The following is a 224-nucleotide window of genomic DNA, read 5'->3' as shown; positions in this document are numbered from 1 at the left end:
GTGCTACACCGACAGCTAGCAGCAGAGCTAACCGTGCTACACCGACAGCTAGCAGCAGAGCTAACCGTGCTACACCGACAGCTAGCAGCAGAGCTAACCGTGCTACACCGACAGTTAGCAGCAGAGCTAACCGTGTCACACCGACAGCAGCAGAGCTAACCGTGCTACACCGACAGTTAGCAGCAGAGCTAACCGTGCTACACCGACAGCTAGCAGCAGAGCTA

This window comes from Nematolebias whitei, chromosome 7 (assembly GCF_014905685.2).
Source record: "Nematolebias whitei isolate Nwh7 chromosome 7, NemWhi1, whole genome shotgun sequence".
Classification (NCBI taxonomy): Eukaryota; Metazoa; Chordata; class Actinopteri; order Cyprinodontiformes; family Rivulidae; genus Nematolebias; species Nematolebias whitei.
The sequence above is the reverse complement of the archived record's forward strand: the minus strand, read 5'-3'. Positions refer to the sequence as shown.